The sequence below is a fragment of the Ambystoma mexicanum genome, chromosome 1p, assembly GCF_040938575.1.
Source record: "Ambystoma mexicanum isolate Mex_15411 chromosome 1p, UKY_AmexF1_1, whole genome shotgun sequence".
Lineage (NCBI taxonomy): Eukaryota > Metazoa > Chordata > Amphibia > Caudata > Ambystomatidae > Ambystoma > Ambystoma mexicanum.
In genome coordinates, this window is record NC_090921.1 from 65,260,522 (window position 1) to 65,287,172 (window position 26,651).

The following is a 26,651-nucleotide window of genomic DNA, read 5'->3' on the forward strand; positions in this document are numbered from 1 at the left end:
TGTGGTGAGGACCGGCAAGGATCCATTTTTTGAAAGAGCACGGGCAGACCTTTTCAAGGGTAGGTGACTTGTGCAGGTTACAAAAGTGTATGCTGCCTAAAGCAGCGACTAGATGTAGGTCACATTTGGGAAATGAAAGGGTTGTGTGACAAAGGGCACCAGTAAATAGGTCAAAACGTTATGAAAAGCACACAAACAACAATTGTTATACCTTCCTGCCTTCCCACAGGTGTCCGAATGAAAACGGTACCTCACATGTGTGGGTGCACCTACCTGGGCGCCAAGGGGAAAGCCTAAAACACAAGTAACCCCAAGTCTTGTTTTCAGAGGGAAATCTCAGACATTCTGCCGACCGGCACAACGTACAGATATGGGCCTCGGGTGTCCAAGCCACCAAGGAAAACAGGGAACCCCATGCATTTCCGAAAAGAGGACACCCGTGGGAATCCGCAGAGGTATGATTTGCGCACATCACCCCAGAATTTATTACCCAGACAGCCCCGCAAAGTCCGAAAAGTCGGGGAAAAAACGCTTTTTCCGCACATTTCGCTCGACGCACCCATCGAAACATGCCCCCAACAACACATGGCCTACCGTCCAACGTTCCCAGAGGTGTCCCGATGAAAACGGTATCTCACATGCGTGGGTGCACCTACCTGGCTGGCAAGGGGCAAGCCGAAAACGCAAGCAACCCCCAGCCTGTTTGCAGAGGGGAATCTCAGCCATTCTGCCGACCGGCACAACGTACAGATATGGGCCTCGGGTGTCCAAGCCACTGAGGAAAACAGGGAACCCCATGCATTTCCGAAAAGAGGACACCCGTGGGAATCCGCAGAGGTATGATTTGCGCACATCGCCCCAGAATTTATTACCCAGACAGCCCCGCAAAGTCCGAAATGTGGGGAAAAAAATGCATTTTCCAGACATTTCGCTTGGCGCACCCATCGAAACACGCCCCCAACAACACACGCTTTCCCACAGGTGTCCCGATGAAAACGGTACCTCACATGTGTGGGTGCACCTACCTGGCTGCCAAGGGGAAAGCCTAAAACACAGGTAACCCTAGGTCTGTTATGACAGCTGGATTTCACACTTTGTCCAGACGGGCACACCATACAGATGTGGGCCTCGGGTGTCCAAGCCACCAAGGGAAACAGGGAACCCCACGCATTTCCGAAAAGAGGACACCTGTGGAAATCCACAGAGGAATGAGTTGCGCGAAGCGGCCCAGGATTTATTACCCAGAACCCCAGAAAAAGTGAACATTGTGTTTTTTCCCCCACCAAATATCACACTTTGTAGGGGATTCAGGCTAATAAAAACTATTTCCAATATAAGGTATCAAGTCAGACCTCTGCGCATTCCCACGGGTGTCCTCTTTTGGGAAATGCATGAGGTTCCCTCTTTTCCTTGCTGGCTTCGACAACCGAGGCCCATATCTGTAGGTTGCCCACATGAACAAATTGTGCTGTGGCGAAAGGCTTGGGGTTACCAGCGGGTTACCCTTTTCCTTTTGCGCCCCCGGTAGGTGCACCCACACATGTGAGGTACCTTTTCGTCGGGACACCTGTGGGAACGCGAGAATGTATGATATCTGTTGTTGGCGACCTGTTTCGGTGAGTGGACACAGGGAAATGTCTCTGAAATTGGCTGGAAATGAAGCCAATTCTCAGACATTTCGCTCTGGCCACCCACCGAAACACACCGCCAACAACACATGGCCTATCTTCCCGATGAAAACAGTACCTCACATGTGTGGGTGCACCTACCGGGGGCGCAAAAGGAAAAAGGGTAACCCGCTGGTAACCCCAAGCCTTTCGCCACAGCACAATTTGTTCTTGTGGGGTACCGTTTTCATCTGGACACATGTGGGGACGCAGGAAGGAAGGCCATGTGTTGCTATTGGGAAAATATACTGCTGTGCACGCTTAGATCTGTGGTGGGCAATCTGGAATGGTCAAGACCAGGGGGTTAGGTGTTATCGACATAAAAGAAGTTGGGGGGGGTCAAGACTGAGAGGCAATGGTGGGCTCTGACCTGGCAGGGTGTGTGTCAAGGGGACATGGACAGTTTGGTGGAGACAGATGGAAAGAACACAGGAACCTTTTTCTATCCCATGCTCTTTGCAGAGCACATTCTTAGGGAAACGAGACTAGGCATTTGCAACATTGAGGACAGGGAACGGATGGACTTCAGTGGGAACAAGGCTCATGCAGAGATGGCCTGGTGTACTGATAGCTTGGTCTACTTGTGTGCGAGACCGGGGGTGAGAGTACTGCAGCCTCAGAGTGGTGGTTTTCAGGCCTAGTAAAAAAATTACATCTAGGCCGAATACAAAAGGAGTCTTAGCGCTGAGACATGGGTAATGTTAGTCATCTAATTTTTTATAAGGCTCTTACACGTATCGTAGCGGAGGGGGTCCTTCCCCCCTAGGCCTTGATGAGTTTGTTTCGGCTGGAGGAAGACTATTTCCTTCTAAACAAGGTACAGGGAGGAATACATTATAGCCCAAAGCGAGGGTGGAAACTTTGGGTGCAGATAGTGCGATACAGAATGAGCAAAGAATGTGTGGGTCAGCCTGACCTGAAGACTCCCCGTGGGTCAGTCCCCGAGTCTCCCAAGTGCACAGCATAATGATAAAGTAGCATTGTCTTAAAAAGTAACTAATTGCTAGCTCGACCTTGGTTACCTGGAGATGATGAGCCCAGCAGCCCCGGGTGATGAAAGACAGACAGACTGGGCTAATGGTCTGGCATCTCCTATAGAACAGGCTGACCATGTACAAGGTATCACTAACCAGCCCCGCAGGATTTTACTGTATATGTTTACATCACTGATCATTATTTCTTTCCTTATAACATTCTATTTGTATCATTTTATGCAAGAAAGATATTATGAAGGAGAGATCTTTGCTGGCATACCTATTTTTTGTGCAATTAAAACTGGTTATCCTTGCAAGAATCTCTTGGCCTTTTGCATTTTTCCTGGCGTGAGCGTTTTGGGGCATGCCTTCAAAGTATAAAAGTATTGTCCAAACAATGTATAACTTAATTAAGGAGGGTTTTTACAATTCCCAATGTCTACAATAATGTTCTTCTATGAGCCAAACTCTGAGCTCCCCAAGGGCACTTCCTACACCGGAGTGATATCGGCGCACTTGCGGGCTTTCATGCAAATTAAACCTGCAATCCCCTATCAGTTGCTTCAATTTAGGTTAGGCTCACTTGCATCAGGCTGGAATTAACTGTGTTTGCAGAATTAAAGAAACGTGTGTGCGGCTGATGCAGGCATGTGATATATTCTCGCTTCTGCATGCCAAAAATCGAAATCCATCATCTTAGCAAGTGTATGGATTTCTAACTATAACAGGCTGCTGAAAGGATAAGGCCAAGCTTTCTTAAAATCTTGGCGAAAATTTCACCATTTCCTTTTTTCTGATTAGTTTTCATTGCAACTTAACATCGCTCCACCCCAGCTGTTATTCCCTCAAATTTTTTAAATCATAGAGGAAGGTACCAAGGTATCAGGGTTTACCCTCAATAAATCAAAATTGGTACTCCAGCCACTGAACACATTTTTCTTGAAATAACTTCTCCATTGGATGGAAAAGTTCCATCAATGCATACTATTTCCAATATAAGGTATCAAAACATGTTCTTTAGTGTTTATATCCATTTATGCAAGTATTACTGGGTATGTGAGCACTACTGTACAACTAGGTTCCCTGCAATAGATGCTTACTTACAGGTTTGTGGTTGTGCTTGTGCTCCGACAGGCAATCTGACTTCCTCCAACTCCATGGTCCAGCTGTCAGAATCTGTGCACGTTGGTGGCTATGTGAGGAAGGCGCAGGATTCGAAGCGTGGTCTGGGAAGAGGTGCGGGTGGCATGGAAAACAACAACAAAGGTGCTCAGGTTCAGGATGCTCAGAGCCTTGTCCACAACCACAGATACACACCCGCAGTCTAGCAGTGTTTTGAGATACTTGTGGGACGAGTATGGCTGAACGAAGGAGTGGGTGTGAAGGCAGGCAAAGCACCCATATCCCACTGCATTGCCAATTACTTCATAACAATAACGCTAGCTTTCTAAATGTCACCTTTATGCCATAATCGAACACAGAGGAAAAGGTATGCATTGATATTCATAGTATGCAATAGAGTAACTTAAAAATCTCCATGTAAACAAAAACATTTTATTAATAAAGGTTTAATAGCCAAACAGTATTTTGTATTACAAAACTAGAGAATCCAATCAAATCCTGGCACACTTAAAGACTAAAAGGCAACTAAGAAAAGAAACTTGCCATAGACATCCAAAGGTACAGACACATTGCCCTGTGCTGCACTTACTCAGACCTTGCTACCCAGTTTTCCCCCCTGCTTTCCCCTTGCACTTACCCAGTTTTCCCCCTGCTTTCCCCTTGCACTTCGCGTTCTCGCACGATCTTAATGACAAGACCTAGTAAAATCGTTTGTCTTATGATCTGTATTCCCGCCCTTGTCTTGTCGCAACTTGAAACACTTGTTTTCAGCACGTTATAAAATATCCTATCATACTAAAAACGTAAAATCAGTCGTAGTTTGGATCGTCTTAATTGCCCTACTTTAAATTGTTCAACAAACAGTGATATAAAGAAATGCTTTTCGTACTTGTATAATTGCCAGATACATAAACTTCCCAAACAACATTTAACATGTCATTCCTGCAGGTTGCTAAACTTGTGCAGCTTCTGGGTTCAAAAGTGCTCTCTGCATCCGACATGGAAGGCATAAAATATGGCAGCATGAATCCCCTAACCAAAATTATCTGGTTTAGTGCTTTGCAAACATTCCTCTATCAAAGCAGCCTATGTCCGTTTCTCCCAACATCAGATAAAAGCCTCCAGCACCTTTACCGGAGGATTCCATGGAATGATAACATGACAAAAACCAAGCCGACATCTGCGACTCACACAGAGCGTCCACCAATGGTCTTCATGTCCATAGTTCTTACAGCATCATTTGCTGCATCATTGTAAAGCACCAGGGCAGCGCATTTCACAGGATTGTGCAACAATTTCTGCATGTACCCGACCTGTTGAAAAATACTGCTCTAGGACTCCAGTAAAGGGGAGATGTATAGCCACAAACAATTTGTAGCCTGAGCCTTAAAGGCAGCAAGGTGCTCAGCCCTAGAATTGCTTCTTCTAGGTTGTTAATCCAAAAGGATCAATGAGGAGTTCTGAAGAGATGATGCTCATAGCCCAGGCCCACTCTTCCACACCCTTCAGAAGTTGACTTTGTGCTGCTAATTTTTCATCCTTATGCCAATGATCCGAGTATAGCTGTTGGGAACTGGGTGATCGACTTCTGCTGTAGCTGGTTCTGTTATAGAGAAACTGGCTCCTGCTGGTCCTAGTATGAGGAGATACGTGCTTGGGCACATAAGAAAGAAAAGGGTGACTTCAGCCCTACAGATAACGGGTGTACTGGACAATTTTACTCCCTAAAACCTGGAAAAAAAACTCCACAAACCAGGAGTAAAAATGCTCCCCAAAGAAAACAGGAAAAAAAACATGTAGAATCTTGTGCCCGTGTTCACCCTCGTGCACGTAGTTTCACAGGAAGAAGCTACTATTTTAACTGCCCGGTTGGAAGAAGTAAATATGCATCTTTTAATATGCATGAATAACTAGGTGCAAAGAAATAATTAGAAAATAAAATAATCTATTTTCAGTTTTAAAACATTTTTACTTGCTTATGAAATACTCTCATTGGGAATTGGGCTTACGTTTTTACTCCCTAAAAAATAATTTTACTTACAACTTTATAGTGAGTAAAATACTCTCACTGCCAAATCTTATCTGGAGTTCTGGGTGACCTGCTCCTACTGCGTCTCATTTTTAAATGTGCTGATGTGGACAAAGGTGACCGACTTCTGTTCCCTCTACTTAAAGCATGGGGAAAGTGGGATCCGACAAAGAGGAATATTATTTTCGTATTTCGTCTCAATACAAGGATAATATACACCTGGGTTGGATGGCTAATGACTGCTCATGCCACACGGGGTGGGACAGCCTCTGGTGGCTCATTCCACTCACTAGCAGGTTGATGCGGACAGTCTTTCTTTTGGGATACATCAGGAGAATAACCTACCGCGATGAGGATGTCGTCATTTGACATTTCACTTTTGGATGGTGGTGGTCTATTCCATGCATGCAAGGTAACTTCCCCAAGTGAGGTTTTGAAAGGGTTCTGTGTAGCAAGAGCCTTCTCCTGTCCCTTTCTATCTTTGTAGAACACCATGGCAAATCGTTCAAAAACTAAACCGCGTATCAAAACGAAGGCAATAGCCCCAAATATACTAAACTCAGATCGGACTCGGTCGACAAGGTCTAAACAATTGTCATTAATATCTGTAACCACAATACCAAAAATACACGGTGCCGCGCCATTCCAAGGTGTAATACAAAGCTTTATTTCATGGGGGCCATTTGTATCAGCTTTCAGGGCTTTCTCTCGTTCATGCTTTTGTTTGTAAAAAACCAGGCCATAACGTTTCTTGAAAGTGCCATGTATATTAACACAGACCACATTTCCATAAGGCATGAAGTGTTTAGTGAGATACGATTTTATGTTTATACTTTTCAAGTAGGGGGCGAAATTCATCACCTTCACTCCATACAACTTGTCATGAGGTTCATGGAGGTCTACACTGACCCCATTCAACTTTGTAGAGGCTCCATCTTCGTTCTCAATACTTTGGTTAGAAGTCACCGATTGAGATATTCGATTGTCGTCCTTTTTGGATATCTTCCCGCATGATCTGCTCTTACTGGATGCCCCCTGGGATGATGGGCTCCTGCTGCTCGAGGCACCGTCGGGAGATGGGCTACGGTCACTCGAGGCCCCCTCGGGACACACGCTCCTCCTACTGGATACCCCCCAGCGAGACTGGATGCTGTATGTTTCAGCACAGGTTGGTGGGGGTTTATTCCAAACAGTCACTGTAACCTTCCCGAATGAGGTTTTGATCGGGCTGGGTGAAGCAAGAGCATTCTGCTGTCCCTTTAGATCTTTGAAGAACACCAAAGCAGACCGCTCACGAATGAAATCGTGGATCTGTACTTTGGTTATTTCCCCAAATATACCAAACTCATATTGAATTCTGGAGCGAAGGTATAAATCATTGTCTTCAATGTTTGTAACCCTGATCCCAAAAATAGATGGAGTGCCACTCCAAAGTTCAACACTAAACTTAATTCCAAAGGGACCCGTTGTATCCGCAGTCAGGGCCTTCTCTTGCTCATGCTTATGTTTGTAGAACACCAGGGCAAAACGATCCTTGTGAGAGCGATGCATAGTAACATAGACCACATTTCCATAAGGCATGAAGTGTTTAGTGAGATACATTTTTACGTTTATACTTTTTAACAGAATGTAGAAATTAGTAACCTTCACGCCATACAAGCGATCAGGATTTTCATGCAATGAAAGTGCTTTGGTGTCTGCATCGGCCCCAGGATACGTTGCAGAGACTCCATCTTCGTCCTCACTATTTTGGTTGATAGACACAAAAGGAGATATTCGGTCGCCGCTGTTGCTGGAGACCACCTGGGGAGACTGGCGTCTCCTGCTGATGCCCCCCTGGCAAGACTGACTCCTGCTGGAGGCACCCTGGGGAGGCAGGCCCCTGCTTGATGCCCCCGAGGGAGACTGGATGCCGTACATTTCAGCACAGGTTGGTGGGGGTTTATTCCAAGCAGTCACTGTAACCTTCCCGAATGACGTTTTGATCGGGCTGGGTGAAGCAAGAGCCTTGTCCAGTCCCTTTCGATCTTTGAACACCACCAGAGCAGACCGCTCACGAATGAAGTCGACCATCTGTACTTTGGTTATTTCCCCAAATATACCAAACTCAGATTCAATTCTGGAGCGAAGGGATAAATCATTGTCTTCAATGTTTGAAACCCTGATCCAAAAAATAGATGGTGGAGGGCCACTCCAAAGTTCAACAATAAACTTAATTCCAAGGGGGTCCGTTGTATCCGCAGTCAGGGCTTTCTTTTGCTCGTGCTTTTCTGTGTAGAAAACCAGGCCAAAACTATCCTTGTGAGAGCCATGCAATGTAACACAGAAAACGTTTCCATAAGGCATGAAGTGTTTAGTGAGATACTTTTGTACGCGCTTTTTGTTGTTCGGATGCAATAATAAATTAGAAACCTTCACGCCATACAACTGATCAGGGTTTCTATGCGATGAAAGTGCTGTGGGGTCTGCATCGGCCCCAGGAGACGTTGCAGAGACTCCATCCTCACTATTTTGGTTGATAGACACAGGAGATATTCGGTCGCCGCTGTTGCTGGAGGCCCCCTGGGGAGACGCGCTCCTGCTGATGGCCCCCCAGGGAGACGGGCTTCTGCTGATTGCCCCCCGGGGAGACGGGCTCCTGCTGACGGCACCCTGGGGAGAAGGGCTCCTGCTGACGGCACCCTGGGGAGAAGGGCTCCTGCTGACGGCACCCTGGGTTCTTTTGGGTGGCTGCCCTCTGCTGCCAGCCCCATTGCAGGGCTTGTTCCTGCTGGATGATGTCAGGGGTGACCTCCCTCTGCCGGTGGGCCTGCTCCTGGTGGTGGCCCCCTGGGGAGATGGGCTCCCTTTGGGTGGCTGCCCTCTGCTGCCAGCCCCATTGTGGGTCTTGTACCTGCTGGATGATGTCAGGGGAGAGCTCTCTCTGTCGGCGGGCCAGCTCCAGCTGAATGCCCAGTGGGGTGAATGGCTCCTGCTGAAGGCGCCCTGGGGGGACGGGCTCCTGCTGGTGGCCCCCTGGGGAGACATGCTCCTGTCGCTGCAAGCCCCCTGGGGGGATGGGCTCCTTTTGGGTGGCTGCCCTCTGCTGCCAGCCCCATTGCGGGGCTTGTTCCTGCTGGATGATGTCTGGGACCGCTTCCCTCTGTCGGCAGGACGGCTCCTGCTGGGGGCCCTCAGGGGAGATCGGCTCCTGCTGGAGACACCATGTGGAGACGGGCTTCTTTTGGGTGGCTGCCCTCTGCTCCCAGCCCCGTTGCAGGGCTTGTTGCTGCTGGATGACGTTAGGGGAGATCTCCCTCTGTCGGAGGGTCGTCTCCTGCTGGATGCCCCGTGGGGTGATCGGCTCCTGCTGGAAGATGTCAGGGGAGACCTCCCTCTGTGGGCAGGACGGCTCCTGCTGGATGCCCCGTGGGGTGACCGGCTCCTGGCCGAGGCCCCCCGGGGTGCCAGGCTCATGCTGAGGTTCTCATACGGGCAGCGGGGCCTTTGCTGGAGGCCCCGATTCTCAGGCTTTTGCTGAATGCCTCGTGAGCTCTCCGGAAGCCGCCACACACAGCCCAGGGTGCCAGGGCTCGAGAACAACAACGGCCACCGTAGAAAACACCCGCTTGCCAACCAATGCCTCCGTCGCATTAGAAGAAAGGACATTGCTAACGTGTGGCGTGCGTGCATTTACGTCACTTCCATAAACTAGAACTAGAGGGCGGGCACACGTTCCACTGGTGTCAGCACTGGCCGCCATGCTGGGCGGAGAAAGCAGCCTTGGATTGGAATGCCTCACTCTGCCATGCCGCCAACAGCATTTGGAAACCCAAAATGGGTTGGCCTGGCACAAATTAGATTCTGAATGGTAAGTTAACACCAAGTTCAGTTACCTAACTTCACAGAAGGTCATCACACAGAGCTGGTAGGCAACTTTTGCGAGTAGAGAAGAATGTTATGGTTGTCAGCTGTGTTCATCCGACTTCTAAGTAAGTAGAGCAGTATTGTTTAACTTCAGGTATTTAAATTACATTCTTCTTACTTGTGTACCTGCAAAAAGGCAAGAACTTTGACAAATGTGTAGTCCCCCACCACCATCATTGAGTCCTCCACCGCAACCCTGTCCTGTACTGGAATTCAGTGGCCCTCAAGTCCCACATGGATCTTGTTGGGACTGATTTTCTAAACTATAGAAAGCCAACCTATATTGTGACAGGGACAACTCTGTGGAGCTGTAGCCAAACTAGTTCAAGGTAGCTAGACGAACGTTCTAGGCCAAGTCTCAAGAGGTGGTGAGCTTGTAAGGGGTCCACAATGAGTACACAGTGCAGCAGTCAAGGATTACACCTAGACAATCAGATAATACTTCGAATGGATTGTGTCCTCCCATATATGCCTCATCTTTGATATTTGTACCAGCTTTGTGGCTTTATAAAAAAAAAAAAATCCACACCAGAGAGCGCTGTGCTCTGTCGTTGCGTCTATGTCCCTCGAGGGCTGCCGTAGAGCATCGACGTCACATGCAGTACAAATAGCTCGAGCCGTGCCCGTTGGCTTCAGTTCCGTTTTTCTGTGTATTTGAAACGGCGCTTCAGTTTTTCATCAAGATTTGTTCATCTTCTAATGCTTCGACCCAAAAAACAGGTTTTAAAAAAATGCCAGAATTGTGGGAAGAAAATGTCCATCACTGATCCCCATCGCGTCTGCCTGTGGTGCCTGGGTCCTGACCATCGGATTGATGAATGTGGGTCCTGTCTGGCTATGACTAGAAAAGCTCTCAAGGAACGATGAGGTAAATTGGTGGTGGGGAGGAAACTTCGAAGGCTTCTTCGAAGAGAAATAAAGACTCTGGGGAGTCTAGGGACTCGTCCCGGTGTAAGTCAAAGAAGTCTTGATCGAGGAGTCGGTTGAGAAAATCTTCTTCGAAGAAGAGATGTCACTGATCTCCTTCTGACTCTACAGGGGTTATCACTTGTCCAACTAAGCATGATACCCCTAGAAAATGGGAGGCTTTTAGAGCCTCAATGATGCGATCTTTGAGAATGCAGCCCGACCACCTCGAAATCGCACGAAGGCCATGCCTCAGCTAATTCTTTGGATGACAGAGGAAGGTCTGAGACTAAACGCTCTAAATCCGGCGAGAAATCAAGGATACCGTCGAGAGAACCTTCTCCAATACCTCAGAAAAAGATCAAGTCGACAGGCCTGTCGGTGCATAAATCGAAGGCAACGCCGGACAAAATTGCGGCAGGTTCCAAACCTTCGACGCTTGTCTCGTAGGTTTTGTCAACACCAGTCCCGAAGGGTTCGTCGACACCATTCTCAACAACACCTTTGTCTAAGGCACTTTTGACAACTTTGTCGAAGCCAGCGTCAACAACTTCGCCATTGAAGCCTCTGTAGAAGACGACTTCGATTCCTGTAGAGTCATCGACGCCATTGCCGAAATCAGTGCCGATGCCTTCCTGGCCTCAACCCACAGGTAATATTTAAACCCATTTGCCAAAGAGACTTTCAAGTCCATGACTTCTATTTATGAGGAGGAGCAATCCTCGCAGGATTCTACCCCTTTTGGGCTGAACTATGGAACAAAGAATGCTCCTGAGGAGCTGGTTGACCCATCTGATCTTTATGAATGCCTTCAGTCAGTTAGTGGCATAGACACTTCGCCTGAACTGGAGTTTGACGAACCTGACCCAGCTGATCATACTGATTCACCATACAGGAATATTATGAAAAGGGTTGTGGAGTTCATGGGCTGGAACAGGAATTCTACCACCTACGAACAAGATGACATGACAGATATTCCGCGCCAGGGTCCTCAGAAGGATCCAGTACTGCCTTTTCATGCAGCCCTTTAAAGAAAGGTCATGTTAAATTGGGAGACTTCAGAGTCTGGACCAGCGGTAAAGAAACATTTTACCAGAAAATATAGACCTTCATCCATTGATCCAGACTATTTGACTAAGCACCCTACACCTGAAAGCTTAGGGGTCCAAGCAGCTACATCCACCAGACAGTCTTTGTATCCCTCTATTCCCCTGTATAGGGATGACAAGCGACTTTGATGATCTCCTTGCTGGCAACACTGAAATATGCTCCCCCCTCTGTAACCTGTATATGCTTCATGCCTGCATGCCAACAAAATCTGCCATCCAGTACCGCTCACCAAAACCAGTCCATGAATTATCGTTCTCTCCCGACTCCCTTCTCCCATCGCTATTAAGCCCACAATCTAAGAGTTCCTCAACTTGTATTACCCCAGCCTGCTTGTCTTGTCCACCTTTTAACTGCCCAACATTCTTCATTAATCCCAACTTCGCCTTCAGCGAAAACCTTTTCCCACTCTCTCACCCATGGCAATTTAAACGTTTAAAGCTGATTCCTTGGTCTTCATCACAACTCTTATTAACCTTCCCTGATTCACCTACATTTCCACTACAGACACAAAGGAGACCTTTTAAAATCCATCCATTATCTCATTTGCTTCCCCTTCTGGCTGTCCTTCGATCCTTGAGCAGGCTGCATTTCCCTCTTACACCCTGCAGATACCTTGCGCTCAGAAACCCAACACACCCATACCACATTACAAATTTCCCTATGGCTCGTCAAAACTCATGTCTTTTTTTCTTATGCACCGAGACCACTTCGATCTAAGATTGCCCAAAAAATACCTTCTGCAACTCCTGATCCTTCATTGTAACCACCCCCACCTCACCTTTCCCCAATCTCCCGAAATGCTCTTTGTAACTGTTGTCCTTTCCCCTGTCTCAGGATCCACCCTCTTTTCTACACCCTGGCTTAGGTATTGTATTGTATTAGTCATTTATCTAGCTCCTTTTCCTCCGTTTGTATGGCCTCAATGCGCCTTTTGGTTGGAACGCCCTTTGTGGGAGATTTTAGGAGTTCATTTTATGATGCTTGTGCACTTTTTGCCAGGTTAGGATTTAGGTGGGCTGGCTAGTCTCCTGTAAGCAACTCTGAGGTCAGGCACATGGGCAGCTTCTGCTGGTGGTTGAGCATAGAATGCTAGTGCCAGAGACTCGATGTGTGTCCAGCTAGACCAATGTTTTCATAGGTTGTCGCTGCATACTAATGGCAGAGGTGTTGAGTTATGTCAGGGGTTTCAGTGTGGACGGCTATGCGAGCTGCCAGACCGATTTGCAGATGTGGTGCAAGGTATACATACCTTAAACTCGGAGGGAGTTCCTCTTCAATGTCATTTTATTAGGTCCAGGGCGATTGACTGGTCTCGCCATCTGTGGTCTCCCTAGATTGAGATCCTGAGCAGTGGGAGAGGGACCAGGAGGGACGGGGGAGTGATATATAATCGTCTGGGTGTGAGGGCCGGCGGGGGCGAGTGTATAATGGTATGCTGCTGCAAACGCTGCCAGCATTCGTGGAGGTTTGGGTGCATAGGTGTGTTGTGGAGTTTGGGCCAGTGTTTCTCTGCGCGTATCTACATTATAGAGTGCGAGAAGGTTTCAAGAGGAAGAAGGAAAGAGACCGGTTTTGAGGGCCTTTCTGAATGTTTAGTGATTATCAATGTTGCGGATGTGGAGGGGCAGAGAGTTCCAGGTGATCAGGGCTTGGACAGAGGAGGCTCTGCCCAGTCTGGTGCAGCTGTAACGTGGGACAACTAGGAGCGATGCTGTGCCGGATCTCAGTGTCCTCAAGGGGTGGTAGAGAGTGAGTTTGTCTTGTAGGAATTCCAGGCCGGTCTTGTCAATGGCAATGTGAGTGATGCACATGGCTTTAAAGGGAGTGCGTCGACCAATAGGGAGCCAGTGGAGCACTCTTAGTGTGGGGCTGATGTGTTCTCTGGGAGGGAGGCTAATGAGCAAGGGGCCCGCAGCGTTTTGGATTCTTTGCAGTTTCCTTAGCTGAAACGCTGGTGCACCTAGATAAAGGCAGCCCGAAGGTAAGAAATCTCCTGACCCCCACCTCCCCAAATCATGCAGTGTTATTTTTGCAAAGGTGCTTTAAAGCACCATAGCACACTCGGCGTATGGTCCCTCTCCCCCCACGTGGTCCCTCTCCCCCAGCCCACCGGCTTCCTGGTTTCCCTCTGCCCGCCTCCCCATCGCCCCGATTGGTCCTTTAAAAAAAAAAAAAACAGAGGCCCTGGCGAAGGTCTCCAGTAGGCGCTCCCCGCCATTTGCAGTGAGCCCAGCCCGAAGGTAAGAAGTCTCCTGACCCCCACATCCCAAAACCATGCAATGTTATTTTTGCAAAGGTGCTTAAAAGCACCATAGCGCACTCGGCGTGTGGTCCCTCTCCCCCAGCCCACTGGCTTTCTGGTTTCCCTCTGCCCGTCTCCCAACATGTCCACTCCATCCGGATTGGTCCCCACACCCCACTTCAAGGACATCCAAGGGCAGCCCTCTGCCCGGCAGCCCTGCGGCGAAGGACCCCGAGGCAAAGGACGGCCCCAAGATGTGTCTGCAGGTGTCCGCAGGGGAAGCCAGTGAAGCCAGCAGTCAACAGACAACAACAAAAACTGTGAGTGTGGCATGGGTGGGGAGTGGAGCAATCACTCTACTCCAGAAAACCTCTACCACTCTATCTTACCTCCAAATAACATAGACTGCCATAGACTCACACCAGGTACACTCAAATAGATTTGTGACCACCAGACTGAACTTATTCATGACAGGATTGTCGAAGTTGCCTATCATTACATACTAACATACTTGTCAAGGTCAAAAAGCGCCACACTTAGATGGAACTTGAATACTAGCATATGCCACACTTAGAATTGTGAATGTTAGCCTGGGTCACATCTAGATAGGACTTTGAATGTTAGCATCTCCACACTTAGATAGTATTGAGAATATTAGCATGTCCACACTTAGATAGAATTGAGAATATTAGCATGTCCACACCTGCATAGAATTGTGAATATTAGCATGCCCACACTTAGATAGAATTGAGAATATTAGCATTCCCACACTTATATAGAATTGTGATTATTAGCTTGTTCACAATTAGATAGAATTGTGATTATTAGCATGTCCACACTAAGAAAGAATTGAGAATATTAGCATGTCCACACCTATATAGAATTGTGAATATTGGCATGTCGACACTTGGATAGTGTTGGGAATGTTAGCATGTCCACACTTAGATAGAATTGTGAGTGTTGGCATGTCCACACTTGGATAGAATTGTGAATATTGGCATGTCCACACTTGGATAGAGTTGTGAATGTTGGCCTGCGTCGCATCTGGATAAGACTTTGAATAGTGGCATGCCCGCACTTGGATAGAATTGTGAATATCAGCCTGCGTCACATCTAGATGGGACTTTGAATGTCAGCATGCCCACGCTTGGATAGAATTGTGGATATTAGCATGTTCCACACTTGGATGGAATTGTGAATATTAGCATGGCCACACTTAGATAGAATTGTGAATATTAGCATGTCCACACTTAGATAGAATTGTGAATATTGGCCTGCGTTGCATCTAGACAGGACTTTGAATGTTAGCATGCCCGCGCCTAGGTGAAACCTGAATGTTAGCGTATGCCACACTTAGAATTGTGGATATTGGACTGCGCCGCATCTAGATGGGACTCTGAATGTTGGCATGCCCACACCTAGATGGAATCCTAAACATCGGCCTGCGCCGCATCTAGGTAGAATTGTGAGGGTCAACAGGTCCCACACTTAGAAATCTGTGAATGTTAGCATGCTAAAGGTCAGGTAACCCACTAACCAATATAAGCTCAAACTCTGCATACTTATCTCACTCAAAAACTCACACAACCATCTCTCGCACAACAAGCTGCACGCACTTCACAACACTGCAACAACACATATGCCGGAGCAAAAGCACACGCGGACTGACACCGATCCAATACCCTCACCAAAGCTCAGCATCTGGTGTATACCGAGTTGAAGCTGCCAACAGAACACCACTCCTCTCACTATCCTACTCCCTCTTCACCTTACTAACCCACCCCTCCTTATCATTTACAGATCTGCCAGAGCGCCTGGGGACCAATTCCGTTGGTGACGGTGCGCGGTACAAATACCTTTAACATTTAACATTTAACTTCTCTGTAGCAGCAGCCTCCACAATACATTTGTATTCCTGCAGTGCAAGTTGAACACTGAATGACATGGAGACTGATACCCTCTCAGTCTGATAGGCACATGCTGTGTGATGGTGTTACGCTCTGCCACATGCCTTCACTGGTGGTTCACCTAAGGGTTGTAACGGCAACAGTGCAGCACAGAGTCATGTAGGTGTCAGGTCAGTGGATTGGTCTGAGCCCAATCAAAGTATGCACCTACGAGCCCATGGAAGAGACAGACTAATTAATGTGTCGCATGCTTTGTCCTGCAGCCTGCCTTAGAGTCACATAAATTACCTGCCACTGTAAAAAGCAGTAGGACCTGTCACCCAAATCTGTAGGCGGTAGAACTGCTTAAAAAGCAGTAGCCTACTTCCTAAATCTGTAGGGGTGGCAAGTAGGTGTCTTTATTATTCATACTCCAACTGCCCGTCCCTGTCCCTTGCAACACTTCCAGCCCCGATCCCCGGTTCCTGCCCACCCCTGGAACTACAATACCCAACAGGACACCCCCACCGAATTAAACATTTGCATGGTGCAGTTACTTGATTGCTTCAATGAGTCATTGTGGTTTTATTCTTGCCCATTGAGGTCGTTAGAACCTTTCTTCTGATAGCTCGGGCAGCGCCTCACACATCAGGCCTCTTTGCTCGTCCACGTCTGAGTCTTCGCCGTCACCCTGATAGGATTCATTTGACGAATAACTGTCTCCTCTTTCACGAGATCTGTTTCTCCTCTGCAGATCAGCCAGTGTCCATCTTTTGAAGTGTGATGAGTTTCTAGTTACATGTCGTGGTCTCCTTCAGCAATGACCATCGATCCTTTCTGGGGGGTTATGATGAACAGTCTACTGTGGAATGCGTCCATGTGCTTGCTGGTTCAGGCTGTTTGACCACCACGGTCTCCCTCACTTCTGGAGACAAACCCTTGGCCCGTGTTCTGGTGTCCGCGTAATGTTTCATCTTGCTTTTAGCGTTTTCATCTCTTTCTCGCAAGTCCTCATCACCTGTGTATTTGCTGTGCTCAGTCTGATGTTGTGCTAGTCACGTGCAAATGTTTCTTCCTAACACCACTTCTGTGGGGAATTTTCCTGTGCAGCTATGCAGGGTGCTCCGGTAGTCTCCCAGAAATTGATGGAGTACTTGTTCATATGGTTATCTGGTAAGTTGTGATACTTGCAGTTCCCGTTTTAGATTGGCCATAAAACGTTTGATCATTGCGTTAGCCTGTGGCCATAGTAGAGTTATCTTTCGATGTTGGAACCCCATGTACTCGCCAAACGTCTTAAAGTCGTGGCTTGAAAATAGGGGTCATTGTCCATCTTGACCTGCTGTGGTATGTCATAGGCCGTGAAAATCCGGTCTAGTTTGTGGATGATGTGGTGTGCCGCTGTGGATTATACCAACTGTGCTTCCGGAAATCGCGAATACTCGTCCATGAATTCAAGCACATATTTCCCATGGTGTCCGGACATTTCATCGAAAAAAATTCGTCGACAGGACATTTGGTCGACGTAATTTCGTCGAAAACCAAATGGTCGAATTTTTTATTTTATTTATATATATATTTTTAAGGTTGTAGTTTAGGGAAAAAAAGGGTTTTTTAGAAAAAAAGGGGTTGGGGGGAACCCCCCCTCAAAAATAAAAGGGGGTAAAAATAAAAAAATAAAAAATTTAACCATTTGGCTTTCGACCAAATTGGTTCGACCATTTGTCCAGTCGACCAATTTTCTTCGATCAAATGTCTGGTAACCATTTCCCACCTTCAACAGGACCAAAGAAGTCACCCGCTACCACCTCCCACACTCCCCCTGGAAGTTCTGACATGTTTAGTGGCTCTGTGTGTCGGTTGGGTGTGATGAGGCAGCACGTGGTGCATGCCCGCAGTAGCTCCTCCACCGTTGAATCCAGTTTTGGGAACCACACCCATTGTCTCAGTATCCTCTTGGTGGCGACCATTCCTCTGTGTCCTTCGTGTGCTATGTCTATCACCTTCTTTCGCAACAGAGCAGGCACTACGATTTTGTTGCCTTTTACCAACAGATTTTCTTCTGACACAGCCAGTTCTTCTTGCAATTGTAGAAAGCTATTAACATCTTTCCTCATCTCTTTAACCTCAAGGCGACCCCTTTCCTTTGCTCTCCTCCCTTTTCCCGACTTGAGTCCTTAAACGATAATATGACACACAGTGTCACTGCCAACTTCTTGCATGAGCTTTGTTGCTTCAATGACCTGCGGGATTGCCTGCTGCACCGGGTATCCGAAAGACCTGTCTGCTACTGAGGACTCTGGGGTGTCCCCCAGCATTGTTTGACTAGACAGAAAGTCTGCTGGGTTTTCCTCATTTCCCAGCCGGTGGATGAAATCGAACGCATAGTCCTGCAGCCTTAGGCCCCACCTATGGAAGCAGGGCGGCATCTTAGCCTGGCGATTGCCATAAAGGAACATCAGGGCCTGGTGGTCTGTTATTATCTTGAATGGTTTCCCGTACAAAAATAAATGAAAATGTTCACAGGCCCAGACGACCACTAGGCTCTCCTTCTCAGCCTGGTGTCTTTCCCTTTTGATGGCCTGATTGGGCCTCTGCATGTCCACCCACAAATGAAGGACATCTGAACCCTTTTTCTGAACAGGTACCAGGGGGGATACCCATGATGTAGGGCTTGCCACTGGCTCTATGATATCTTGTTCCAGTGGAGCTCTTCCTCTACTTGCCGTTGAATGTTGATGGGAATGCCTCTGTAAATGAAAGTGGTCATCCCCCACAGTTATAATAAAAACAACAGAATAAATTAACACCAGTGGACACACCTCAGTAGGGAATAAGACCAGGAGAGAACGTGAGTGAGTAAAGGATATTCTTTATATAAAAATAGAAATGGGCACACAGAGGACTCTGCTACTCCGAGAGCGCTCTGCCCATAATACAGAAACTTCACATTATATGTCAAAAACGCATCATCTATGACGTATGTTATATGGGTTATATAAAATATTTCATTGGTTTGGCTGAACAAGACATTATACATTGTGTAGTGGTGCTGCTGCTGGATTGGCTGGAGCTGAATTTGTTGCTTCTTGAGGCATGCAGGTCATCTGGGTTCATCAGGGAGGGGTGAGGGGTCAAGCCACGTCCACACAGTTATTACTCAAATTAAGCTAAGCTTCACAAGAATCATGGGTATGCAAGATTTAATACAAAACATAAAACCCAACATAATAAACTGCCATCAGTGAATTGTATCTAGGGCGCACATTCTTGGCCTGGACCACTGGAGGAGCAGAGGTGCATTTGTCCAGGGGCATTATCTTTATGTGTTGTTTCAGGGCACATTTGTCAAACACCTTTTGGATCAAACAAGGGTGTTCAAGTTTGTTTAGTACATGGAGAATATATGGGTGCACAAGATTAGTTATATGGGGGCAATCCAGGATGGCCCATGAGCAGGGGTCCCACCACTGTTACATCAAAGAGCCAAGGGGCTTGAGGTTCATTCAGACAGTGGTCCTCATTATAAGTATGGCGGCAGCCGTGCCTGTAAAACTGACAGGCTACCGCCAGACTTGTGAATAAATCCAGCACACGGTAATGAGGAATTACCGAGTAATTTTGACTTTGCTGGACGGAGTAATTCCTACTATGCCGGGTGCCGGTGCCTGTCAGTCCCCATTCCCATTTGAGCCCCATGGGGCTTAATGGGAATAGGAAGCACTGTAGCACTGGCACCATTCTGAGTGGTGCCGGTGCTACCGTTAGTGTCTGTAGGCGTGTGCCGTTCTGCCCGCCAGATCAGACCTGGTGGGGGCCCGCCCACAGACCTCATAGTTTGCCAGTCGATAGCAACGGCGCTGGTAGTTTACCAGCACTGTCACTACCAGACCGGCTGTTAGGCAGAATCACATGCAGTACCCTTGGGGAACACTACATGCAATTAAGACTACAAGTGTCAGTACAAATTCACCTTTGGTACAAGCCCGTACTACACAGTTATGTGGTAGCACTGGCTGAGCAGCCAGACTTATCTCAAGAGTTGAGTGAGCAGTAGAACAAGTTACACAAAGGACCAACTAATACAGTGCTTCAAATAAACACAGATTCAAGGTTTCTTGGTAAAAGAATATACATTTATTTACACAGTCAGTTGGAAAACATTCCATTTGTAAGAGCCGCTCAATATCACACACTAATACACTACAACACACACCACCAATATGTTACTGAACAAGTTCAGCTCCCCTGAAGTGGGAGCAAAATGGCACTTCGGTTATTTAAAAGGGGGGTAAAAAGACAAGGTTATAAGAAAGGCAGCCCAAATACATTCATAGGCAGGGCAAAGGGTGTCAGTTAACTACAACCAGCAATACTTCTCAATAGGCCTGAGCCAAAGTCAATAGTTCAGGGTCTTTGTATATGATAGCACAGTGGCTAAATAGAAGGAATTAATCTCTCTTCTAATTTGACACCTGATCAACAGGAGGAGGGCAAGTTTCTGTTAAATCAGTTTGCCTTCCTGTCTTCACTATCACCAGGCTTGACCCCTTAAGACTTAACCGTTATCTATCAGATAACGGTTAAGTCTTTGCCACAGATTTTAAAATGATTTGGCTTGGCAAAAAGTTTGATGAATGTTTAGGGAAGGATAAGCCTTCGAGTTTGAGGAAAGTTCCACGAACTTTCGCGATGGCCAAAAAGAGTTCCGGACTGTGTTTGCACAGTACCTTTTCAATGAAGAAGAGCTGTAGCTGAGGCAGTTGTTCCTGACAGTTCCTGCAGACCTCGCTGTTCCTGAGCTTCAGTCGTGGGGACAAGAAGGAGGATGTCAGGAGGTTCCTGCACTGCCCAGGGATGAGGCCAAAAGCTGTAGCAAGATGTTGGTTTAAGGTGTCAGTGCCTTAAAGACCACGAGCTGGTTTCTTTCCCTCTGGCTATCTGGTTTTCAACAGCACTCTGATGAAAATTCGACCAGATGGGGACGGTGTCCAGGTGGCTTGTGAGTTGGTTGGTCCCACCAAACTCAAGGGAAGAAGTTAACCTTGAAGGGCTTCTCTGTCGATGGAGTTTCAGGCAATTCGAACCTTAAGCAGGGCTTCACCGGTCTTCCAGGAGTTGCAGCAGTCCTCTTCCTTCAGCTCGTCTTCGATTCTTTTGTTCAAGTGGTCGGCTCTGCTTTCCAAGTCCCAGAGACCTGCTTTTAAACAGTTTTCCCCCATTCATTCCAGCCTTGCTGTCACTCACACAGCAGGGTGGCTGTCCTTGCTGGACAGCCAGCCAGCTAATCACACCAGAGTGCATTCATTTCCTCTAGGAGACTAAGCACAGATAGTTTTTGGCTCCTCCCTCACATCCTATCCACCCCAGACATCCTGGCGCCAGAGGGGGGCTTCAGCACTGAAGACTGCCAAAGGCCAACAAACAAAGGGACCAAACCTGGTTTGGCACGCAGAGACAAACAAAAGAAGGACCTTTCCTAAAAGAAATGACGAAAAAAGTCGACCGGAGTCTGTTTTTACAGATAGGTCTTGGGCGCCATATTGAAAAACATGGCTGACCCGAATTTTAGCTGCCGTTGTTCGCAGTCGGAAAAAATCATGGTAGTTTGATCTAAACCATTGCCACCAGCCATTTAACGTAGGAAAGGGTAACATATGATTGTTACATGAGTGTTTTGACTCAGGGGAGGCTAGGCAACCCCTCCAGCACGCTATAGGAAGATATTGTGTGCTGGGTCATAAATTTAAAGTGACTAGTAAAGTCAATTTAACTTTACATGCTCTGGGAGACAGTAGTCAGTCCCAGAGAAGGTGTTTAATCCTTGGGGAGTCTGAAAGACACCCCTGTGCCACTGCACCGAAGTTGCTGTGTGACACACAGAAAAAGATGATGCCCATGGAGTTTGTTTAAAACACCATAACCAAAGAACACAAAAGTAAAACACAAATCAAAATACACGGAAGAGTGGGGAAAAAGGCCCACACTCTTCCCAGGTAAAAAAATCAAATCCTAGAAATCCAGCAAAGTTGTTGGGGGTCTCAAAAGGTAAGGGAAATAAGCACATTTTGAGAATTCTCCCAAACATCGTCCCCCCCAGACTAAGGGACAGGAGTATTTAATCCACTCCTGGATGAATCACCTTACTCCAGTCGGTCAAACATCCTGGAGAGACCATCAGCATTTTGGTGGTGACACCCAGACCTGTGTTCAATGGTAAAATCAAACCCTTGAACGCGGATTGACCATATCAGTAGTTTAGGGATTCCCCCTTTCATTTGCATCAACCATCTTTGGTTGTCAGTCTGAATCACAAAAGTAGATTCATACAAGTATCGTCTAAACTTCTTCAGTGACCAGACAATAGCAAAACATTCTCTTTCAATGGTTGCCCACCTTGTCTCAGGTTCCTTCAGCCTCCTGCTGATGAAGCAAATGGGGTGCTCCCTACCATTTTCATCCAGCTGACTCAGAATTGCACCTATACCTGTATTGGGAGCATCTGTCTGCACAGTGAAGGTTTGGTTGTAGTCAGGAGCTCTTAGGACTGGAGCTTGACAAAGGGCTTTCTTTAGGCCTTCAAATGCTCGGGTGCACTCCTCATTCCACCTGACATTTTTAGGGCACTTGGGAGAGGAGATTACATTCAAGGGAGAAGCTATGGTCCCATAGTTCTCTATGAAGTTCCTATAGTAACCAGCGAGTCCTAGTAAGGCTCTCACCTGGGTTTAAGTAGTAGGGGTGGCCCCTTTTGTACAGTTTCTATATTGCTAGGCAATGGCCTGATTTCACCTCCTCCTTCTTCATGTCCAAGGTAGACAACTTTACTCTGACCAATTTGACATTTACTTGCGTTTATAGTCAGATGGGCCTGCTCAAGAGCCTGCAAAACATATCCTAAGTGGTCAATATGTTATTTCCAAGTAGGGTTGAACACTACAATGTCATCCAAGTATGCCATGCATAAGTCCTCATCCCATTCAGAACTTGATTAACCATCGTTTGGAATGTAGCAAGTGCATTCTTTAGTCCAAAAGACATTACCTTAAACTAGTAGAGGCCTGCTGGGGTTGAGAATTCAGTTTTCTCATTGGCAAGGTCTGTCAGTGCTATTTGCCAATAGCCTCAAGTGAGATCAAATGTACTTAAGTACTTGGCTGACCAAAGTTTGTCCACCAGTTCATCTGTCCTTGGTACAGGGTGGGCATCAGTCTTTGTGACTGCATTAAGAGCTCTATAGTCCACACAGAATCTCAACTCCTTGGATCCTGACGTTGGTACTAGAACCACTGGACTTAACCATGTACTGGCAGAAGGCTCTACTACCCCTAGATCAAGCATCTTGTTGATCTCCTGTTTTACGTGGGATCTTACATGATCTGACATCCTGTAACCTCTGCTTTTTACAGGTAAACAGTCACTAGTGAGAATATCATGCTGGCCCCAAGGGGCCAAGCCTGCTGATAGTGAAAACAGGGTGGCAAACTGATTTAACGAAACTTGCACTCCTCCTTTTGTTCAAGTGTCAAATTAGAAGAGAGATTAACTCCTTCTATTTTCTCATTTAAAGGCTGGCCTCTGATTAGGTCAGGCTGAGGTTCACTCTCCTCCTCTTGAGCTGAAGCTAGAAGCAAAGCTTCCACTTCTGGTCTTGAGACATAAGCTTTTAGACGGTTGGTGTGAAAGACTCTAGGAGTCTTCTTAGATTGCCTAAGTCCACCAGATAGTTGACCTCTCCAGGTTTACCCACAACCTTGAAGGGACCTATCCACTTGTCCTGTAAGGCCCTCTGCCTTGTAGGTTCCATAACTAGAACTAGCTGGTCTTGAGTAAACTCAACCATGTTGGCCTTCTGGTCATGCCAATGCTTCACCACAGCCTGACCTGCTTTCAAGTTATCTGATGCTTCTGCCATCACGTGTGACATTCTCTTCTGGAGACCTATCACATGTTCAGTGACTCTCACTGGCTTGGGGGAAGGAGCACTCTCCAACCCCTCCTTAATTAGCGCCAAGGGGCCTCTAACTGGATTGCCATAAAGAAGTTCAAAAGTACTAAAGCCTGCTCCCTCCTGAGGGACTTCTCTATATGCAAAGAGAAGGCATGGCTGTAGAAGGTCCCACTTTCCTCTAAGGGGTTGCTCTAAAGCACCTATCATGCTCTTCATTGTACGGTTGAACCTCTCTACCAATCCATTTGTCTGACGATGGTAGGCAGTTGAGAACTTGTAAGTTACTCCACAGTTTTTCCACATGGCCTGCATGTAGTGGGACATCAAATTGGATCCCCTGTCAGAGATAACATCCTTAGGAAAACCTACTCTGGTAAAAATACCAAGTAGTGCCTTAGCCACAGCCTGAGCTGTCACAGTTCTCATACGTATTGCTTCAGGATACCTAATAGCATGGTCTATTACAACCAGGATAAACCTGTTTCCTGAAGATGTTGGAGGGTCTAAGGGACCAACAATGGTGATTTGTACCCTCTCAAAAGGGACTCCCACCACTGGGAGAGGCACCAAGGGTGCCACATTCTTGGCTCCACTCTTGCCAGAGGTTTGGCAAGTGTTACAGCTCCTACAGTACCTATCTACATCAGACCCCAACTTAGGCCAGTAGAAGTATAAAGAGAGCCTTTCCTTGGTCCTCTTGAAACTCAAGTGACCAGCCAAAGGTATCTCATGGACTAACTGTAGGAACTGGAGTCTGCTTTCCAAGAGGCACTACAAGTCTTCTGTAGTCCCCTGGGATAGACTCAGTCGGTTCACCGTAGAAGAGGCCATCTTCCCAGTACAACCTATGCTTTCCTGGCTCTTGCCCATCTAGCTGGGAAGCTGCCTGTTGGTGAAGACCTTCAAGAGTAGGACACTCTCTTTAACCTCTGCTGAAGTCTGCCCTACAGGGTCCACCTTCTGCCAGTAAAGTCTGCAGCTCAGGATGGTCGGCAGGATCCAGATCTCCAACAGGAGCAAGGTCCTTTTCCAGCTCTGATTCTTCAGCAGCTGATTCAACCACAACCACACAAGGTTGTTCCACACACTCAGCCTCAGCTGGTGGAGGGATCAAAGGTGTGATCTTGGGCAGTCCCCTAGGGGATGTCCTGGTTGGTAGCACATTAGTGCTGGCTGGTTTCTTCCTGGTGGTTGGAGGGTTCCCCTTTTCCTCCTTCTTCTTAGAAAGTGCAGTCAGTAAATCCTGTGGACTGGGAGTTATAGTTTCCTCCTCTTAAGAGCCCCTTAAGGTACTCTCTCTGGCCTTCCTAGTCTTCTCCTGTTTCCTTTTGCTGGGAGGCCTGGGGGGCGCTTGATACAACTCCAAGAGTATTTAAGCCATTCTCCAACAGGACTCTCCCAGGTGCTTCACTCTGCACACTTACAGGTATTCTGACAGTCATGTAATTGCACTGGATCAGAGCTGGTAACTGAGGAAGCATTTGGACAGGGCCTCCAGCACGCTTAGTTAGGTACTTAGGTGCCTTAGCAACATCCTCAACCTTGAAAAATGATTCATCAGCTACAGTAATGCTGGCCCCAGTGTCTCTGATGGCAGGAGTCTCCTGACCATTCACAAGAACACTATCTCTGTATTACTCTTTAGTATTATCTGGGATTGAGTTATAGACATCTAAGTTCTGTTGTTCCCACAGACCCAGGGATACTAAAGAAACACTGGCTGAGATTTTCATGGGTTCCTCAGCCAGTAAGTGAAGGTTTCCACTTGCCATTGGTACTTCATCCACTGGGGAGAAGGCTAAGGAGACAGTGAGGACCCCTGAAGGTTTACCCTTATGTTAGGTAAGATTTGGACAGAACGGGTAAATCTTCCTTTCCTGGTTCAACCCTAGAACCTTTTGCTTTATTAGTGGGATATTTTTCATTAATACCTCAGTGAGTGGGAACCTTTTTCCACACTCACATAATCTTTAACTCTTTTTATGGGTGTCATTTTTAAGACTCTCCATAGTGTCTTTTTAAAGTTATCATCTTTTGCAACTTATTGGCAATAAGTGCCTGTTGTTGCTGGGTTGCCCTAGGGGCACCCCTTCTAACTTTCTTGTGCTAACCTTGAGTGAACTACAGTTCCCAAGGGTAGAAAGGATTTTTGGATTCCTTTTACATTTTGTTAAGTAAAACCAGCACACGCCACCTTATGTGGAGTGCTGGGGAGATACAATGTATCCCCTTTCACACTAAAACTGTAACAATTATGTTGCAGTGACAAGTTTAGCTTCAATGGCTGGTGGCAGTGATACGTTGTATTAATATGGTGCACCTTTACTACGGGCTGTGTTCACAGCTGCAGTAAAGGGACGTAAGGGTGTCCATTTTACCAAAATGGCCCCTGTCTTCTTTCTTTTTTTGCCATTTTAGTGTTTCTTGTCGTTTCCTGTTCTTTCTCCTGACATCCAGGTGCGGAAATTCCTTTGTGTGATTTTTGTCTTCGGTGGGAGTCCCCTGTCCCAGTTGCAGCATCCTCGTCCTCCCCCATTGTACACTGCATTACTGACTGCAAATCAGGTGTGTCCGGGAAGGTACTCCGCAATGCATCCCACACATGTGCCATTACATTGTTGAATGACGCTCCATCATGGCGATCACAATACAATACAATGTCACCCCTTGGAACCCGGCCTTCACCCATACCCCATTAGCCTGGTCGCCCACCGCAGATACTAACAAACTTTTGACGTCACCAATTACCAGTGGAACCCCTGCTGTATTTTTCTCAAATGCGTATATCCATTTACTAGCCCCCCCTGAGAGTGGGTACAAGGTTTTCAGTAAGTTAGCCTTATCCATCTGCACCCAGG

General features: G+C 47.0%; 1 protein-coding gene across 8 annotated transcripts in view; it reads left to right on the top strand.

The window, feature by feature from the left end:
• The first annotated feature begins 9,472 nt into the window (after positions 1–9,472).
• Positions 9,473–26,651, top strand: part of LOC138566157 (extracellular calcium-sensing receptor-like) — a 578,577-nt gene continuing 561,398 nt past the window's right edge. For 7 of the 8 annotated variants that reach the window (XR_011301857.1, XR_011301859.1, XR_011301856.1 and 4 more), the window contains exon 1: positions 9,473–9,642. The gene's annotated coding sequence lies outside the window, so the exon portion shown is untranslated. The remainder of the gene's footprint in view (positions 9,643–26,651) is intronic. The other variant, XR_011301853.1, reaches the window with a different exon arrangement.